Raw genomic sequence first — 20,003 nt, forward strand, 5'->3', positions numbered from 1 at the left:
GGACCATGTCGCGCCACCTTTGATATGTTTGATGGGTTCTCTAGCAGGTCTCTTCACCCTTCTCCTTGGCGCTTTTGCAATGGAACAACGTCAAGCGTTTACAGACGGAATCCGTGATGCTGCAGTGAGTTAACTTCTCTTTATCCGCCCCGTGTTCTGCAAGCGTTCTCCCATGAACATCTCCTGACACCCCGTCTTCCCACTTTGCCCTAATGTTTGGTGATGGATACTCAGGGAGCCCCGGCACGTACTTAGAAAGTGCTAAGTAACTTCCCTGAAGCGATAAGTGTGGAACTCCAGTAGAGGGAACTCAAAAATGAGAAATAGTGTGCCGTCCCAGCCCTATTAAAGTTCCAGCTTGGGGGAACAATGAAATACTGATTTCTGAAGGTCACCCCTAGTATTTACCCCTCCCCCCACTTGAGTCTACCCTGATGAGCCAACAATCAGAGACCATAGAGCAGCTTTTGCCACCTGAGAAACAGAGCCTGGCATCTGCTGATAATCCAACAGCCTAGGACTGGAAGAAGATGTGTGATAAAGAGACCTAGAGACCAGAAATCTGTAGAACAACATCACAGGAATAAGCATACTGTTGTTCCTGAGGTAGGTAGGAAGTAGGGAGTGATTTTGACTTTTGACTCCCTTAACCCATTTTACCTGCCCCTCCCCCTTACCTCTGACAACCACCCGCCTGTTCACTGTATCTATGAGCTGGGTTACCCCCTCACCAAAAACAAAACAAAACAAAACAACTTTTCATGAAGCCTGAGGCAGATGCAACAATTTTTCAGAGGCGGGATTCAGCCAAACTTTTATCAGAGTCAGGAAAACCAGCAGCAGGACACAGGACCACTGAAGGCTCCAGCCTCAGGCACTGTCTTTCATGTTAAAGACTGCAGAGCTCATTTGATTCTTCTATCTCTGGACAGAATCTCTTACATATCTAATTCACAATTCTCGAGCATAACTTGTTGACCCAGTAAGACCACATTTCCAATATCCTAATTAATTAACAAGGGTAAATTTCACTAAAGAAAACCAATTTCATTATGTTAATTAGCAGAGCCTCTGGCATTTATCAAAAATAAACAGAAGTTTTTTAGGGAACACTTCTGCATTGTGGTTTCTATGATGCCAACTGACCATCCTCCAGATTGTGATATCTGCACAATGTCCTGACCCTAGAATCATTTAAAATCATTTTATACACACATTTATATTATGCTGTACAGTTGATTAATTTATTGGTCCCTCTCTGTATCCATACCAAGATTGTGGTAGAGTGTATGTCTTCATCCACAGTAGACTATATTTGTGAAATAGCTCTCATTCTTTTCTGAATGTGACCTTGGAACTGCCTCACCTATAATTGGACTCTGTTTCTCTTCCCCGTGAAGTTGGACTGGATTTCTAACTCCTTGGAGCAATGGAATGCAGTAAAAGTAATATTCTGGGGCTTGTGAACTCAGGCATTAAGAAAATATGTCAGCTTTCAATTTGCCTTTATTTTTTATTTTTTTTTTAAGGATTTTATTTATTTATTCTTGAGAGACACAGAGAGAGGGAGAAAGAAAGAGAGAGAGGCAGAGACACAGGCAGAGGGAGAAGCAGGCTCCATGCAGGGAGTCCAATGTGGGACTCAATCCCAGGTCTCCAGGACCACACTCTGGGCAGAGGGCAGGCATTAAATGAATAAATGAATCTAATAACATTTCTGCCACTGCTTTAATGAAGATACTCATTATCTCTGCCTGGACCATTATGAAGGTCCTAACCCTGTTCCTGACCTTCAGAATTTACCCTGTATGAAGACATTCCTGCCTTTCTCTAATGCAAATTCAGTCATGTGACATTTGTCAGTTGATAACAAACTGTTACCAGAAAGAGATGTCCAAAATCCTTAGCAAACTTTTTTTTTTTTTGAGGAGAGCCAGCTAGTCTTCCAACTCCTGAAATTTTGTCCATTGTGCCCTTTCTGCATGCTACCATAGACTGCTTCTTCCTCATACCATCTTTGTTCATTTTTCCAGGTTTTCTAGTCCATTCCCAAAATGCCATTCTGTAAGGCAGCTAGATCCTTCTCAGTCCTTAGGTGAAACTGTAGGCATAGATTTAAGCAGAGGTGGAAAAAGAACTGGGAAGGCAGATGGAAGAAAACACACCAGGGAGACTCACTTCACTGGTCTGAGAGCAGCTCCTGGAGAGAATGAGATGCAGAAGAAAGGTTTTCTTTTAATTTTCTGATTGGATCAAGGCCATAATTCCAAGTTTCAGTATTAGATTCAGTTTCCAAAAGAGGCCTTCAGGAACACAGATGTTTCACAGGATCTTTGATTCCAAAGTAAAATTGAAGAAAGCCGGAGAGGTTCAAAATGTGTTTGCCAACCTAATAGCAGTGCCTCTCATTCAAACACACACTGTCTGTGACCACAACTCGGCACTGCCTGGAAGTCAGTATCACTGGGTTGTTCTTATGCTCCGTGACCTATTGTAATTTACTCAGATGCTGCTCAGAAAGCACCTGGGATCAAAAAGTTGTACAAGTGTTCCCTCTGCTAAATGCCCAGGGTTCTTTCTGCTGTCAGCTGTGAAAGGACTGTTCGCTTCAGTTCCAAACACCTTTTACTCATTCGTCTCATTTCCATCCTGCAGACAAACTTAAAAGAGAGAAAATGTTTACAGCCATCACCTCCAGGTCCTTCTGAGATTCCACATGGCAGAGACTAGGGCCTATCAGGGCCTGCTTTTCTCTGCACACTTATTTCTGCCTTGAGCAGTCCTCACGTTCAACACCCCACCCTCTGCTCAGGCAGATCAGTGTCCCTTCTAGTAAGACAGGAGGTGCCACTGGGCCAGGCGGAGGGCCTGGAGATCAACTCTTCCAACCCTGTGTGGGGCCTTAGGTAGAATCTGAGCCTGATGAGCTAAGGGGCCAGACACAAAAGTTGGTGGTCCTGCCCTTATCAGGCTTCTGAGGACACAAGGTGCAGTGAAGGGCAAATGGGGCCCCAAGATGGGCCTGGGGGTCAGAGAGGCGACCAGGAGAGACTTGTCCCAGCCTGGCAATGGCGTGACAGGAGCAGGAAGGGCTGCGCGTGGTGAGGGGAGGGGAGGGTCTGGCGAGGACTGGCTACCAACTGCACATATCCTTTCAGTGCACATTTTCCAGGGCATTCATTTCCTCCCATCTTCAAATTAATTGGGATGAGAGTGTTTCAGGCCAGAACGATAAGCATTTTATCTAATCTTCCTACCCAGATTAAAATCGCTGTTTTTTTGTTTTTGTTGTTTAAATTTGCAACAGATTCAAAACGTTTATGTCAAGATTCTTTGGGGACGAAAGCAGACTATGAGCTCCGAAGTTTGGAAATTCCCACTGTCGCTCCAGAACTCCCAGAGAGCCCAGGAGGTACCCTACTTCCTGAGCAACCTTTTGATGCCTCTGGTTTTCCCCTGATGGAAGAACATCTGAGCCAGGCCAGCCGGATACTCTTCGGTCCCTTCTGTTCAACGTCTGCGCTGGCCAGACCAAGGGGCCAGGCAGCCAGAACGGTAGAGGTCTGTGCTTTTCGGGCGGCGGCCGGAAGATGCGCTCTGGGAGCAGGCAGAACCACCGAGGCAGGGTGCGCAGGGTGGGGAGGCCCGCGACGCCCCCCACGCCACCCCCCCACCCCCACCCCAGGGGACCTGCAGGCCATTTTCTGAACGAGATCTGTAAGTTCGTTTTCTTAGGGCGCTGTTAGCAAAGGGCAAGTTCCCACCGGGGCACCAGCTTCCTGCCCAGGGAAGCGGGCCTGCTCCCTGACCGGCAGACTTTGGGGGCACAACAGCGGAGGAATGGGCGGCCAGGGAGCTAGGCCTCTGAGTGCCCGCAGCCTCTCTTCCACTGATTGCTTCCTGGTTCACCTGTGAGGAAAGCCCAGCCTTCCCTAAGGCGTCCTGAGCACAGGCTTTGCTTTGCAGGAGGACCTGGATCGAAGATGAGCAAAAACCCTGACGCTGGATGTACTGAGGAGTCCTTGACCCTGCTGGTACCCGAGGTGGCCCCCAGGCTCTTGGTCTCCTCACAGGAGAGAATCCAAGGGCAGGCACAAGTCGGATGAGCCATACAAGTAGGAAATTTGAAAGCAAAAGTGCACTCCCAACATCCCAGGATGTGAGAGGGGTGAGCTGAGGAGGGAGAGAGTGGCACGACCTGGGGCTGGGTTTCTCTCTATTACTGACAGTTGTTAACTAGGGGGCAGAATGTTTATTACTTGGGCCTGGAAGCAGGGTTTCCCACTGTTTTTTCTTCCTAACCTGCTCAGCGATTTCCATTTCCGGTGGTGGCTCCACCATCTGGGGCCCCTGTGGTGTGATCCTGCTCCTTGTGGAGTGCTGCCAGGACCTTCCTCACCACTGGCCACTGCCTCCTCCTTGCTGGCCTCCGGGCATCCCATGAGAGCCTCACTGCCTGCCTCCAAAAACCTGAGGTTTGTGAGAGTTTCCTTTCCCCATGCCACACATTGAGCCAGAGGCAAAGCCTGACCTAACACCTGGGTTCTCTGACCTTTGCACTCAGCACCGTATCAGAGCTGTTTTATATATTTTTTATATTTTAATGGGAGACTGCATTTATGTTCATTCTGTGCTGACAAACAGTAATCACAAATGTCAGACACGGGTCCTCTTTGGCCTGCCCAACCTTGGACACATCATTTGACTCCTATGACTCCTCAGGTTCCCTATCTGTTGTTCCAAATGACATAGGGCCTTTTGGCTTCAGTGCCCTTTAGCTGGAGTCACAGTAATGATCTGAAATTTAGAATCTTGGGAGGAGTACAAGTCCTGGCCCCTATGCTTCAGTGCGGCCTCTACAATGATCGGTGCTTAATTAAATAAAGGAATGGCATTCCCAGGGTGTCCCGCTGTATAAAATGGATAAGTCCCCAAATCTACAGCTAAATAGTTCAGCACCACAGTCTGGACTCAAGGGAGAAAGTAGCTTGCAAGTCTCAAGGCTTCATGAAGTGGGGATCACAGAGCCTGTGTGGTCTGTATGGTTTATAACAACAGATGAGGTGCATTCATTGTTGAAGGGACAGCAGATGAGAAGTATTACTTTTGTATATGTCTCATTCATGGGGAGAGGTAAAGAAAGTGAAGCAAACTAAAAACACAGAGAAACCGAAGAGGGTTTAGAAGGCATTCTTCAGTGCTGTCTGTGGTCTCTTTTCTCACTGCCTCCACAGTAAACTCTCCTGCCATAACCATCCTGGGTTTCCCATAGCTCTATTTATTTCTTTTATAACCATTGTTTTTTTTTTTAAGCACAATATATATTTTAATATGTATCATTCCAGTTTTTTAAAATGTACACAGATACAATTATACACCTATAAAATACATTAAAATAGAGTTGTAGGGGATCCCTGGGTGGCTCAGCAGTTTAGTACCTGCCTTTGGCCCGAGGCGTGATACTGGAGTCCTGGGGTCGAGTCCCACGTCGGGCTCCTTGCATGGAGCCTACTTCTCCCTGTGCCTGTGTCTCTGCCTCTCTCTCTCTCTCTGGGTCTCTCATTAATAAATAAATAAAATCTTTAAAAAATTAAAAAATAAAATAGAGTTGTACTGCATGGACTGTTTTGCAACTTACTGTTTTTCATGTAACCACATATTTTATTTTATTAAAAATATTTTTAAACTTAAATTCAATTAACATATACTGTATTACGAGTTTTAGACATAGAGGTCAGTGATTTATTAGTTGCATATAACACCTAGAGCTCATCACATCACGTCCCCTCCTTCATGCCCATCACCCAGTTACCCCATCCCCCACTTCTCTCCCCTCCAGCAACCCTGTTTGTTTCCTATGATTAAGTCTCTTACAGTTTGTCTCCCTTTCTGATTTCATCTTGTCTTATTTTTTTTCTTTGCTTCCTCTATGATCCCATGTTTTGTTTCCTAAATTCCACATATGAGTGAGATTATATGATAATTATCTTTCTCTGATTGGCTTATTTCACTTAGCATAATACCCTCTAGTTCCACCTATGTCATTGCAAATGCTAAGATTTCATTTTTTGATGGTTGAGTAATATTCCATTGAGTAATATTCCATTATTCCACACACATCTTCCATATCCGTTCATCTGTTGATGAACATATGGGCTTTCCACAGTTTGGCTATTGTGGACATTGCTGCTATAAGCATTGGGGTGCAGGTGCCCCTTTGGATCACTACATTTGTATCTTTGGGGTAAATACCCACTAGTGCAATTGCTGGGCTGTAGGGTAGCTCTATTTTAAAATTTTGAAGAACCTCCATACTGTTTTCCAGAGTGACTGCCCCAGCTTGCATTCCCACCAACAGTGCAAGAGGAACTCTGCATCCTCGCAAAGATCTGTTGTATCTTGGGTTGTTAATTTTAGCCATTCTCACTGGTGTGAGGTGGGATCTCATTGTGGTTTTGACTTCTATTTGCCTGGTGCCGAGTGATGTTGAGCATTTCTTCATGTGCTTATTGGCCAACCTATGTCATCTTTGGAGAAATGTCTGTTCATGTCTTCAGCTCATTTCTTGATAGAATTATTTGTTTTTTGGGTGTCTAGTTCGATAAATCCTTTGAAGATTTTGAATACTAACCCTTTATCTGATATGGCATTTGTATTTTTAAAAAGTCTTCCAGTCTCACCCCTTTTTCTTCAGTCTTAGGAATTGAGGGTGATAAGAGTTCTTGAAGAGATTACAAGCCTTTTGAGATAAATAGGGGAGGTTTTGGGATTGGTGGAAGTGAATGGGTAGAATTTGGCCTGCCTCTAGAGCTGCATTTGTTTTCTCATTTTACAAGTTGTAAGATAGAGGGGCTCTCAATTTCTCAGAGAATAAGGTTGTAACTTAATGACATGATAGATCCATCTCTCCAACTTCATTATCCTCCATTTGCCTCTTTTTTTTTTTATGTGTACAAAGTTCTAATTTTAATGTGGGGCAGGGGGAAAGGCTTTGAACAATTCCTACCGGACTCCCAAACAATTCCTACCGGACTCCCAATGTCGGGTTCCAATCTGGCCAACTTTTGATTACAGAATTACTTAAAACAGAATTATTTTAAATGTCTTATCATTTTCCAGCTAGAACAAATAGTACATATTTCTAATGGTATTGAAAACCCCCTTTGGGTATAAGAGTCAACCCCAAAAGGGGGGATAGGGTGCTACCTTACCAAGATCCAGATCATCTGCAAAAGGGGGAATAGGATGCTACCTTACCAAGATCCAGTCATCCCCAAAAGGGGGGATAGGGTGCTACCCTACCAAGATCCAGAGCCACTCCCAAAGACAGCCAAATACAAAAACCAACAACCTGCATGTCTCAAGCAGAAAGGCAAGCCAAGTTCATAGGACATAAAATCAGATCACAGAGATCTTCATAATTGACTAGTTGATTATGGTTTTGTTTAACTGCTGTATATAAGAATCTACTAAAGTCTCACTTGGTCTGGAAAAGGAGAAACATTCCAGGCCTGTGTGAATATACACCCGACTTGAATCACTCAAGCACCATGGATAATTGTGGATCCTTAAACATCCCCAGACACGACCTGGTTCTGTGACCCAGAGAACCTTGAATGATGGGAAAGATAGATCCCCATGGAGAAACTCTACTACATTGCCAAGAACATAACAGTGATAATCTTCCCGCAGCCATCCCCGGAGGGACCCGCAGTCACTTATTATGGAGACTGTGTAGTGGACAAAGGGACATAATCAGTCTTCTCAGAGACTCACGGTCATTGGCTCTGAGCTGACAATAATTCCTGGAGACCCAAAGTCGCACTATGCATCACCAGTCAGACTAGGAACTTATTAGGTTAAGTTAGATGATCAATAAAGTTTTATCTCAGGTCCATGGTTTCTTCCAAGAAATCCACTATCATTTAAGAATTGTAGATAACTTGTCGTTTAACTCTGGCTGCTTTTAAGATATTTTGCTTTCATTTTTACAGACTGGTCTGGATATAAACATTTTTGAGTCTATGCTGCTTAGAATTCTCTGAGCTTTTGAAGCTACTAGTTTGAATTTCACCAAATCTGAGACATTTTCAGTTATCATTACTTCAAAACTTCTGTAAGATTTCACAGGCAAAATTGATACAGAGTTCACCTTCCTACTCTATTTTACTCATAACAGAACTATAAATGAGAGGCAAGAGGTAGTTGGTGGGGGTTACCAGCCATGTCAGGGTGTTCTAAAATTCAATATTCTCAGTTTCTCCTTCCTCCCTCCCTCCCGCTCTCCTATATGGGTAACAATTTAGTCATGTGTTTCTCATTTTAAGTTACTTTCTGCTTAAGATTCTAGATTCAATTTAAATTTCTCAACTCCATCCTAACTTTTCCAAGGGAAGCACAGAAGAACACTTACTTTGAGAATCCAAATTCCAGGCTCTCTGTAATCACTAATTTTGTGTGTCAACTTAACTGATCTAAGGGATGCCCACATAGCTGGAAAAACTGACTTTGTCTCTGAGGGTGTTTCTGGAAGAGAATAGCCTTTGCTCAATAGACTGAGTAGGGATGCCCTGTCACCAATCTGCTAGGGGCCCTCCTGGAACAAAAAGGCAAAGGAAGGCTGAATTCCTTCTCTCTTCTTGAGCTGGCAAGTGAATCCGCTCCAGCTCTCCATCCTGGCAGCTCCTGGTTCTCAGGCCCTCAGACTTGGGTATGTAAATAAGGAACCCCTTGGTTATCAGGCCTTTGGACTCCTACCGGACACTACCACTGGCTTTCCTGGTTCTCTAGCTTGCAGACAGCAGACTGTGGGACTTCCCTGCCTCCAGAATGGAGTGAGCTAAGTCCAATCATTTCTCTCTCTCTCTCTCTCTCTCTCTCTCTCTTCAGAGAGACAGATACAGATACATAGATATAGATATTTCCTGTTGATTCTCTTTCTCTGGAGGACCCTGACTAACACACTATCCTAACCATTTTTGTTACCAACCACACATCTCCGTATCCATCTGGATACTTTCTATTTTAATGCTCATTAAGTCTCTTCTTTATAATTAATTTTAAAATGCTATTCTTAACTTCATTTCCAAGCTCTTACATCCCTTCCTTTGGGGTCCATTACCCATGACCAGTTCAGGGAGTGCTTATTTTGTCTTGTTCTCCATGATAGAAAAAGATGTCATAGGGAAGTTACAAAACTAAGATAAATAGCATAATCTTGGCCTTCCAACACCCACAGTTATATAAAGGAGTTAAGCTCCTAAACATATTACAATATAGCATAATAACACAGATAAGTTATTTAAAACTGTGTTGACATGGTCCAACAAAACCAAAGGGAAGTTTAGTAGGGAAGTAAGAGACTCAAATGTATACAAGGGTGACAAAACAAGTATGATACAGGCATTCATAAAAATGGGATGGAAAATGCCTATATGAATTCTAAGATTTGCATCATAAAATATGTGAAATCAGTAAAACAGCATCAGGTAATTTTCAAAACAGCTTGAGGACATATCTTATTGCCAGAATGATGACTTCTACTCAAATACCTATTTGGCTTCCAATTTAAGAAAAATATAAACCAAATTTATTATTTAAATTAGTGTAGAGGGCAGCCCTGGTGGCTCAGCGGTTTAGCGTCGCCTTCGGCCCAGGGCGTGATCCTGGAGACCTAGGATGGAGTCCTATATCGGGCTCCCTGCGTGGAGCCTGCTGCTTTTCCCTCTGCCTGTATCTCTGCCTCTCTCTCAATCTCTGTGTCTCTGAATGAATGAATGAATAAATAAATAAATAATAAATATAAATATAAATAAATATAAATAAATAAATAAATAACAAATAAATAAATAAATTAGTGTAGAAAACAAATTATTTTGTAGCTCTTTGATGGCACACCAATGTGAGACTGATATTATTGTGGCAGTGTCAGAGCACTAACAAATGTGTTTTGAAACAAGCCACGCACTATTTTCAAACTAATTTTTTTTTTTTAATTTTTTATGGTCACACACACAAAGAGAGAGAAGCAGGCTCCATGCACCGGGAGCCCGACGTGGGATTCGATCCCGCGTCTCCAAGACCGCGCCCTGGGCCAAAAGCAGACGCCAAACCACTGCGCCACCCAGGGATTCCCGTCAGAACTTGTTCTTTTTTCATCTTTATAAAGATATATTCAAAGATTTAAAGACTCAGAAGATAGGGGGTCCCTGGGTGGCTCAGCGGTTGGCGCCTGCTTTTGGTCCAGGGCTGCGCGATCCGGGGGGCCCGCGAAGGAGTCCCGCGTCGGGCTCCCGGCATGGGGCCTGCTTCTCCCTCTGCCTCTCTCTCTCTCTCTCTCTCTCTATCATGAATGAATAAAATCTTTTTAAAAAAAGACTCAGAAGATAGAGAGAGATATAAAAGGAAATTCTACTGATTTGTTTCACATACCTAGGTTCTCTGAAACCAGATCATACTGTTTTAAGGTTCCTTTGCACTCTTGCAAAAGAGAGGGATCGGGTGGAGTTGAAATATTACATTCCATTTTTGAATACCATTGCTCTTGAGTTACTATCTTTTATTAATTACAGATACATCTTGCTCATCATTCCATAGCAATACATTTTGAACTCACCCATTCTTTCATAAGCTCAATAACATCCCCTTGTATGGCAGAACCCTCTAGAATATTTTCACATAGCCAGCAAAAAATAGTCTATTTGCTGGATACTAGTTCATGATTTTTCAAAATCGCCACAATGTGTAGTAATTTTTATACTGCAATTCTCATATGAGCAATCCTCCTAGAAGTGACACAAGTCAAAGAGAAAATACAGTAGCGTTTTGAAAGAATTTGCCAAATTTTTCTCCTTCCTATAGGAACCTTGGTAGTAATAGAGGCATCTTATAAGCAGGAAAGCTGGAATTGGCTTCTTCCCGAGGGTGGCAGGATGGACAGGAGAAGAAGGCAAAGTCCCCAGAGGGCACCCAGAAGTTATTATGATCTCCTTCCTCTGTCAGCTCAGGGCTACTGGTCAACAGCTTTGCTGTATAACATCATAATTTAATTTGTTGAGGCTACTCTTCATTGTTGTTGTTGTTTTTGTTTTACACGCAGCCATTACATGTCTTATTTCAAACTTGCTACCCAAGGGATCAATGAAACAGTCATTTTCCTCAAGTCTTAATGAATGTGCCAACATTTAGCCAGATGTCCATCTCTGTGAGTCAGCACAAATGGGCTGAGAAATGAATAACTAAGGCTTATGATTTCTAAAACGCTTAGCTTTATGAAATTATTCTCAAGGAAAGAATTTAAATATAAAAAATAATAGAATCTGTCCAAGAAAAGAAAAGAAAACAAAGCATCAGAAGGAGAACACTGTGAACGGCTCTTACCTCAGGGGGGTTCTGGTAGAGAACCTTGGATCTCCGCAGGTAGTGGGCATGCTTGTGGTGCTTGTGGAGAACATGTACCATGTAGACAGTGGCCCAGCCCATGAGACTCAGAAACAGGAAATCTCGCAGGGCCATGAGAATGAGAAAAATCCACTTCATTGTCTGGCTTGCTGGTAGGAAACAAGAGCCATCACTTGCGCCAGTTCGTGATCTGTTTAGGCTGTTGATGTTTCTGATGTAATAGAGTAAGTTCACGTTGACCAAGGAACTGAGTATCCAAAAGAAGAGGAAAAAGGGAAGGATACGCCATGTGGATGCTGGCTTGAAAATGGTGCACAGGGGGGGCTCTGGGGCTGATGGTGGCTGCCTGGACCACAGTGAGGAAGCTGCTGATGGAGATCGAGAGGCCTCGATCATCTGGGAAAGGTATCAACCCAAAAGTTTGTATTGTTTTTAGCATGAGCTTGGAAAAAAGAATTAGGATATTTGTAAAAGCCAGGTGGATGAGAATTACATGTATAGATTTCTTTTTAGTGTCTCCAAAGAAAATGCACACGTAATTCACAGAGACAAAGATGTTCCCCACAATGCCAGATCCAGTGAGTAAGAGAAACATTGGTCCCTTGATATTGTTTGAAACCATTTCTTACTTCATGGGCAGAAAAATTTGAATCCAGCAAGCACCTTTTGAAGAAAGCAACTGTATGATGTATCTTCAAAGAATGATTCGTACCAAAGGGTTTTTCTAATGTATAAAGGACAGTTAGGATATATGTAATAGAGCATATTTTTGTACAAATAACTCTTTTCCTTTCCCTGGAAGCACTCTTTGTAGACAATTCTATGTGGCTTCAAATGTAATATTGGTAATAAGAATACAAAAATCTAAATTTGCAACCTAGATTTTTTTTCTGGCTCCATGCCAGCAAAGACAATCTATGTGCTCAATAGCTTGTATATCCCAGCTATTTTCAATCTTGGCATGTGCCAAATTGAACTAAAAGAGACCCCACCCGATGTCACCCTGTGTTTTTCTACTTCTTCATTTTGATATTACCATGAGCCAACTCCAGAAGATCTCTACCTCCCCACATTCCACAACACAGACTTAAATACTCTTCTTGCCCCACATATTTCATAGTTCATGAATTTAGCCTGTCTCATTGTTCATACTGCCCCTTCTTATGTTTACATCCATCACATACGGCATTTTTTTTAAGATTTTATTTATTTATTCATGAGAAACACAGAGACACAGGCGGAGGGAGAAGCAGGCTCCACGCAGAGGGCCCGATGTGGGACTGGATCCTGTGACTATATGATCACGCCCTGGGCCGAAGGCAGACTCCCAACCGCTGAGCCACCCAGGGATCCCCACATACGGCATTTTGATTAGTATATCAATCTCCTGGTTTGTCTCTTAGATTCTGCTCTTTATATCTCTGACACATACACTTAATATTTCCTGACTTCTCTTTTAATGCCAAAAATGATTTTGTGAGTTCATCGCTTATAAGATTTCAGTGGGTTTTCCTAATTGTCAACATCAAATCAAACTGCATAACCTTTTGAGACAGGACTCCAACTCTTAAAGCCTCATCGGCCAAAGACCTCTAGAAACAGTTTGTGGGCTGCACAAGCTCAGACCAGACTTGATGCAGCCTGGGCAAGAGTCCGGAGCAACCTTGGAATGCTGCCCTGCAAGGGTCTTTATAGGAGGTCTGAGTCCCACGGAGGAATCTGAGGAGACCCTAAGGGAAGCCTGGATGTGTTCAGGATGTGTTACTATTTCCCGGGGTGGGAGTTGGGGTGGGGGGTGCTGGTGGTTAAAAAAGAAAGCCAGTTAACAAGGAATTGGGGGTTGTCAGGAGAAGAGTGCGGTTTATGACTTAGAGATCCCTAATAATGGTAAAGTGCAGCAAAGTGGGGTGGGGTATGTTTGGTAAGAAAAGAGAAATCACTCAAACAAAGGTTTGTAACGGCCTTTCACAGTTTCTGAATAATCCTGGGATAAACAAGCTTTCCAGGTAGTTTAGCAATTAGCTTTTACCAACTTCTGTTTTCCCAACCTGAGCAACAACAGAACTGACTGAATTGTCACCAGTCCAAACCGATTGTCAACCTTTCAGGCCCGGGTAAAACTTGGCTCTTTCATCAATAGCTTCTCCAATCTAATTTTTCACCTAGAAATTGATATAAAACTGCTGACAATTCCCCCCAAACAAAATAGACCAAGATGTTTGATTTAACTCCCAGGGGTTCCATAGATTCTATATACTTTGGAAGCCTTTCCACAGCCTTCACCCCGTTCCATATCCTACCAGGGTTGTAAAAATTTAATTACCTATATTCAGTACTTTCCTATACAAAATGTTTTACCATTTTTCCAGCCTTCTTTCTATCTTCCCCAAATCTCAAAGCTCTGAATCAGGATGGGGACTGCTTTCCGTGTCAGCTGGTAAACCACTCGTCTTTCTTTGTGACTGAAATATAGGAACAATGTCAGAGGAGGGAGGGATGGGACTGTCCCAGAATACTTTTTTGGAAATGTTAAAATAAACTATCTTTTTAAATTTTTTATTTATTTACTTGAGAGAAAGAGAGAGAGAGAGAGAGAGAGAGAACAAGCATGGGGAGAAGTAGGGCCAGAGGGAGAAGCAGGCTCCTCACTGAGCAGGGAAGCAGATGTGGGGCTGCATCCCAGGACCCTGAGATCATGATCTGAGCCGAAGGCAGACACTTGACCAACTGAGCCATCCAGGTGCCCCTTTTAAAGTAAGCTATTTTAAGAGACATGCTTTACATTCAGGTAGTCCTGAATGCAAGCCCACAAGCCCATTCTGGATCTAACACTCACTGCCTTAGCCAAGTAAGTGCATCCCTCTCAGCTCCTTTTCTCAACTAAAAAGTGAGAGGAGTGCTTTCTGCTACGTGAGAGGACAGTAGAGGTAAAGCGGACTGCCTCAGGTTATTCACAACCTGGCTGTAAAAGTAAGACTCGGCCAACAGCCCCTGTCATTTTCATCCTAATGCTGCTAAGAGGTGCCTCCGTCAAGCTGGCGTGTAGTGGCCGAAGCTGACTTACACATACGGTGCCATTATTAGTGTTAGGATGGGGAGGCTAAGGACAGGTGAGGGAAGAAGACCTTCAAATTCCACACAAACACTTGGAGAATTTTCAAGACACCTGGGAAGACCAAGCTGGCTCATATGCAAAACCCAGGAATGCCCCCAGTGAGAGCCACAAACTCCATCCCTGCTAGTGTTGCTGACAGAGCAGGATGCAGGGGGCAGCGAGGCAGAGGGAAACACAGCTGCTCCTGGAGACTGCAGGCACTCTGATGCTTCGCGGATTTCCTGAGAAAAGAAAGCGGTACCTTGTCTACAGCGCGCCCCAGAGCTCTCTCGTGGTACCGATCCTGAACCCAGGGACACCTGCTCAAACGTGTCTGGAGGCACATTTGCTGAAACCGGTCCCCGTCATCTTTCTGGCCCCGGGGAAATGTACCTTTGCAGGATCAGGAGTCCAGGTGCTCAGGCTCACAGACCCTCTCAGGAACTGCCTCACTTAGTCAAAGACAGGAGCAAGGTCCCTGCATCTGAGGGACGGTTTCTGTGGCACAGGGAGTAATAAAAGACTTGGTCAGCTGTGCTCCCCTGGCAGCTGCTGTGCAGCCGTGCTCTTTGTTGGTCCTTCGGGCAGGTGAACCCTCCACCGAGACATCCTTTACCTTCTGGATTTGAAGAGCTCTTGGCTAACCTCAACTGGAACCAAGACTTGGCTTTTCAAGGTTGTCAGCCTGTCAGGGAAGAGAACACTTTGGTCAGAATCTCAGTCCCTGAAGTACAGCTTTCCCTGTCCCTCCAAATTACAATGAGTGTGTTTTAAAGTTATATTAAAATGTTTTTTTTTTTTAAAGAAGATTTCAGAAAAAATATTTTTAGTAAAGTATCTTAAAAATAATAGTTTTTAAAAATTTTATTCGTTTTTTATCAGATACATGGAGAGAGAGGTAAGAGACATAGGCAGTGGAGAAGCAGGATCCCTGCAGGGATCCCCATGTGGGACTTGATCCCAGGACCCTGGATGACGCCTTGAATTGAAGGCAGTTTCTCAACCACTGAGCCACCCAGGTGTCCCTAAAGATAATAGTCTTTAAACAGAAGGAAATGTAATTGTAAAAACTAGTTGAACATTGAGGATGGGAAATTCCAGTCATGTTCCTAAGTGGATAGAACTAAACATCTATCTATCTAAAACCTGTATTCCATTGTTATATAAATATAAAATAGTAAAATAATTTTGAAACCAAATTTCCATTGTACTGGAGAATTTGGCTTATTCAAGTATCTGTGGCAACACTGTAAAATGAAACAAAAATTTGGGAACTAGTCAACTTAGAGATTGGTCGATTGCTAAAAAGATTCATAGAGTTCAGGCCTTGACCAATTAATTCTCCAAATTATGAATTGGTTTTAAAAAAAAAAAAGCCCTTCAAGGAGTATGGTACATGTCCAGGGAATACATTACATTGGGTCAAACTGAGGAATAATCTGCAAAATCTGCTATAAAGAAATTAATGTCACAAACACAGGAATACTACCCAAAGGAAGGCAGACATAATGGTACAGGTTGTATAATCAGTAAAGATGAAGTTAAACTTCAGGTGAAACTCAGGACACTAAACTGATTTTCTTTTTTTAAGGTTAATTTATTTGAGTAATCTCTACACCAAAGTGGGTCTGGAACCCATGACTCCGAAATCAAGAGCCACATGCTCCATCCACTGAGCCAAGCCAGCCATCCAACTGAACGGATATTTGAAAGGAGCTTATCCCAACCTGGAAACGCCAGGAGACCTTTGAAAATATTCCTACAGCTTTCACACCAAAAGGTACACGACCGACGAAGGTGGGACTTGAACCCACGCGTGCAGAGCACAATGGATTAGCAGTCCATCGCCTTAACCACTCGGCCACTTCGTCTCTATACCATGCCGTTTGGGGTACTTTCTTCCAGAATTTACACTTGGGAACTCATTGGATGGAAGGACGGTCAGGAGACGTCCAGGAGACGTGGGGCCGGCGGGCTCCGCACAGAGCGGCCGCGGAGCGCGGGGGACCCTCGCGCTGGGGCAGGGGCGGGGGCAGCTCTCGCCCGAGGCCCGACCGCGCCCGCAGCGCCACTGGCCCCGCCGGGGTCCGGGCTGCAGGGCCGCGTGCGCGCAGGAAGCCCTCTGAGCCCGCCGCGGGCAGGGGCCCCCAGAGTCGGGCCGCCAGAGCCCACCCCAGGGCCCCTGGCGAGTCCGGACCCCGAATTCCTGGCGGCTGAGACAGCCTGGGCGACCGAAGCACGGGGCCGAGTGAGGCGGTGCTGCCTCTCTCACCGCCTAACGCTGCGGGGTGGGGTTGCAGAGGTGACCCTGTACCCGGGTGGGGCGAGGGCCCCTTTGCCGCGCATCCGCCCGGGGGAACCCTGAGTTCTCAGCACCCCCCCCCCCCATATCCGTGCCTCTGGGTGATTTTCTAGGGGACGGGTTCTCAGCTTCTGTCCGATTTTACAAGGCATGTGGTGCTAGGGATGTCAAAAGACTCACTCCTAGCGAGGAAATTATTTGGGGAAAGGATGGGGGTGAGGGAGAGTTTTCAGCTTCTTCGTAGTTTCTAAGAATGAATGCAAAGCACAGATGAATAAGCGAAATAAGTAGGAGTGAATTCTGACTAATCAGAATGAATTGTAAATGCATGGGAAAGGAAAATAATACTGAAAATTAGGGTGTTTTCCCCAAAATTTGAAGTTAAATTCCAGTTGGTTAACCTACGGTGTAATAATAGTTTCAGATGTAAAATGTAATGATCCAGCGTTTATAAACAACACCCAGTGCTCATCACAAGTGCCCTCCTAAACCACCATCACCTATGTCACCCATCCCCTCACCCACCTTCCCTCTGGTGACCATCAATTTGTTCTCTAGAGTTACGAGTCTGTTTCTTGGTTTTCCTCTCTTTTTCCTCCCTTTGTTAATTTGTCTTGTTTTTTAAATTTGACATTAGTGAGATCATATGGTATTTGGCTTTCTCTGACCTATTTTGGCTTAGCATTATACTCTCTGGCTCTATCCAGATGGTTGCAAATGGGCAGGATTTCATTCTTTTTCATGGCTCAGTAATATTCCCTTGTGTATATATACCACATCGTCTTAATCCATTCATCAGTCGATGGACACTTGGGCTATTACCATAATTTGGCTATTGTAAATAATGCTCCCGTAAACATCAGAGTGCATGTATCCCTTCAGATCAATATTTTTGTATCATTTGGGTAGATACCTAGTAGTGCAATTACTGGATTGCTCAAGCGTAACCTTCAGAAAACAGAACTGCCCTATGAAGGTTAGTCTGAGCAAGTTTTCTAGAGATGGCTGAGAGAGAAAGTGTGTCCCAGACTGAGGAAAGGGTCTGAGCAAAGGTAATCATGTAATTATGTGGGGCTTTTTTCCTCCTTAAAACTATTAATTTGATGTGACATTAATAGGTCTCCTAATACTCAATCATTATTCCATTTCTAGTATATACCCTGTTTGTTCATGGTAGGTTAATATTGGCTAACATTTTGTTTAAGATTTTGCGTTGGTTTTCAGAACATGTTGGTCTGAAATTATCTTTTTGTGCATATGCTAACTTTATCAGGTTTGGGTATTATTATACCTATTCATTAAAAGAACTTGGAAGTTTTCTTTTGTTTCCTATCAACTGAAACAATTACATAATATTGGGGCTGTTTGTACTCTAACAGTTTTGTGGAAGGCTCTAGTGAAACCAATTGAGGTTTTTGTTTTGTTTTGTTTTGTTCCTATGGTATTTTCTTGATTACTCTTTCTCTTCTATGGAAGTTTGGGATTGTTTTCTTCAAAAGGCATGTTTTTGAAAATTTCTCAAACTTCCTGTATGTCAAACAGTGTTTGGAAGGAACTATGTTTATCAGAAACTATTTGTTTTGCAGGGAGAGGCACCCCCAGCATATCTGGTTGATCGTATTGCCCCTCTCTGCCTCCTCCTTATGCTCTCTAATCTGAAACTAGAATATTTAGGTTGAAATTTTGACTGTCTTTTGTCCTTTGTTGCTTGCCCATTAGTAGGTTGGCCATAGGACAGAGTCTGGCTTTTGTGGAGAAAACGGACTCTCATGAATAAATAAAATCTTTTTAAAAATAAAGTAAAATGTATTCAACTGATTATCTAGAGTTTACCATTTGACCTCTACGTTATATAGATATCCAAGCCAAACTATTTGTAGTCTCCAAGGCACTTGGCAATCAGTAATAAATAAATACTTGAAATCTATCTTCTTTTCTAGACAAACAAGGTTATTTTTCTTATTCACTTGCATACCTACCAATTACAGCAGATTTTATTCTCAGTGAAGGCTGTTTCATGAGATTTCCTCCTGAATTGCTGCCAAGTCTTGCACCTCCAGGTGGCTGTCCACCTTCCTTAGGGTCACCGCCCTTCCCAGCTAGCATGCCCTAATCTTGAGGCCAGTGGGGCAATGCAGCCTCTACACTGAGATGGGGAGAAGAACTGTCATCTATAAACACACACGATTTCTCCAGCACTGTGTCTGAGGAGTTCATCGAGCAGGTGCATTAGCTCTGGAATTCGGTCAGCTGTCCTGCTGGACACCCTCCCTACACCACAGACCCCAGCTGTGTAATATATCACCCATCATCCTGCATGATGAGCTCCTAATCCCCTTCCAGATACTGGCAAGCCCAGAGATAAAGGTGTTTGACCCTCAGCAACTGCAAGTTGGTCAAGCACTTCTTGTGTGATGCAACCTCTTGAGGACTTCGTTTCAGGTGTACAACACATTGATTCAACAATTCTATGTATTACTCCTTGCTGACCACAATTGTGTCATAATCTCTTTGCTGGTGGAGAGTCTTGCTTTGATGTTGATGGCTGGTGGTGGTTGCTCAAGGTTAGGGTGGCTGTGGCAATTTCTTAAAATAAGACCACAAGTTTGCCACATCCTCCTTTCACAAATGATTTCTCTGTAGCATGTGATACTGTTTGATCACCTTTTACTCACAGTAAACTTCTTGCAGAATTGGTGTCAATCATTGTAAACCCTGCCACTGCTTTATCAGCTAAATTATTCTGAATCCCTTGTTGTCATCTCGACAATCTTCACAGCACTTCTCCAGGAGTAGGTTCCATCTTACTTTCTTTTACTCATCCATAAGAAGCAACTCCTCATCTGATAAAGTTTTATCATGAGATTGCAGCCATGCAGCCACATATTCAAGTCTCACTTCTCATTCTAGTTTCCTCACCATTTCCACCACCACTGAAGTCTTGAGCCACTCAAAATCATCCATTAGGTGGAATTAAGTTCTTCTAAACTTCTATGGATGTCAGTATTTTGACCTCTTCCCATGAAACTCAAATGTCTTGAATGGCTTCTAGAATGGTGAATCTTTTCCAGAAAGTTTTCAATTTACTTTGCCCAGGGCCATCAGAGGAATCACTATCTATGGCAGCTATAGCCTTTCAAAATGTTGTTCTAAAATAATAAGATTTGAAAGTCAAACTTATTTCTTGATCTATGGGTTGCAGAATGG

At 43.5% G+C, this 20,003-nt stretch overlaps 2 long non-coding RNA genes, 1 other non-coding gene and 1 pseudogene across 3 annotated transcripts; 1 reads left to right on the forward strand and 3 right to left on the reverse strand.

Annotated features, from left to right (window-relative positions):
* Positions 1-161: 161 nt before the first annotated feature.
* LOC106558251 lies at positions 162-5,389 on the forward strand. The gene is made up of 3 exons (XR_005384427.1): positions 162-606; positions 3,308-3,626; positions 3,967-5,389. It is a non-coding gene; the product is annotated as an uncharacterized LOC106558251 (long non-coding RNA).
* Positions 5,390-11,164: 5,775 nt separating this feature from the next.
* On the reverse strand, positions 11,165-12,022 carry LOC119877865 (annotated as a pseudogene).
* A 2,032-nt stretch (positions 12,023-14,054) lies between these two features.
* On the reverse strand, positions 14,055-19,182 carry LOC111094058. The gene is made up of 4 exons (XR_005384433.1): positions 18,776-19,182; positions 15,111-15,179; positions 14,888-14,992; positions 14,055-14,736 (listed from the first exon to the last, which is right to left on the reverse strand). It is a non-coding gene; the product is annotated as an uncharacterized LOC111094058 (long non-coding RNA).
* Positions 16,284-16,365, reverse strand: TRNAS-GCU. Its single transcript has one exon. It is a non-coding gene; the product is annotated as a tRNA-Ser (tRNA).
* Positions 19,183-20,003: the final 821 nt, after the last annotated feature.

The sequence above is a fragment of the Canis lupus genome, chromosome 35 (genome assembly GCF_011100685.1).
Source record: "Canis lupus familiaris isolate Mischka breed German Shepherd chromosome 35, alternate assembly UU_Cfam_GSD_1.0, whole genome shotgun sequence".
Classification (NCBI taxonomy): domain Eukaryota; kingdom Metazoa; phylum Chordata; class Mammalia; order Carnivora; family Canidae; genus Canis; species Canis lupus.